General features: G+C 65.2%; 1 long non-coding RNA gene across 1 annotated transcript; it reads left to right on the top strand.

The window, feature by feature from the left end:
- On the top strand, nt 1-587 carry LOC118453178. Its single transcript, XR_004843111.1, has 3 exons — nt 1-53; nt 123-200; nt 555-587. It is a non-coding gene; the product is annotated as an uncharacterized LOC118453178 (long non-coding RNA).

Genomic DNA, 587 nt, shown 5'->3' with positions numbered 1-587 from the left:
CCTCACCCTTGGCCACCTCATGGGCATCCTCCGGCAGTTCTTCACCAAGCTGGGTATGGGGGGGCACTTGGGGGGGCTGGGGACTCCCCAGGGCCCCCCCATCACCTCCCCTCTGTTCTCAGGCATCACCCAGCTGCGCTTCAAGCCGGCCTATAACCCCTACACAGAGCCCAGCATGGAGGTGTTCAGCTACCACGAGGGTGAGGGGGGTCCTGGGGGTCTGCGTGGGCCCCTCTATGGAGCCCCAGGGTCTGTGTGCGTACCCACAGAATGGGGGGTGTGTGAGGAATTGGGTGACTTTCTGAGGTGGCAACCAGCTCACCCCCATTCTCTTCCCTACAGGGTGGGGGGCCCTAGGTGTGGTATAGCCTCACTCTCTCCCCGGGCGGGGAGGGGGACTTTGGGGTGCCCCTGTGGGGTGGCGAGGCTCTGAGGTTCCAATATGGGGTGGTCTGGTCTCACCCTCTCTGAGGTAGGCAGTTCCTGGGGTGCCCTATGGTTGGGGACCCCACCTCACCCCCTGCGGGGCCGGGGCCCCCACCTTACCCCCCCAGGGCTGAAGAAGTGGGTGGAGGTGGGGAACTCTG

This window comes from Egretta garzetta, unplaced genomic scaffold (genome assembly GCF_000687185.1).
Source record: "Egretta garzetta isolate BGI_Z169 unplaced genomic scaffold, ASM68718v1 C8299416, whole genome shotgun sequence".
Taxonomy (NCBI): domain Eukaryota; kingdom Metazoa; phylum Chordata; class Aves; order Pelecaniformes; family Ardeidae; genus Egretta; species Egretta garzetta.
This window is presented reverse-complemented; position numbering and strand designations above follow the sequence as displayed.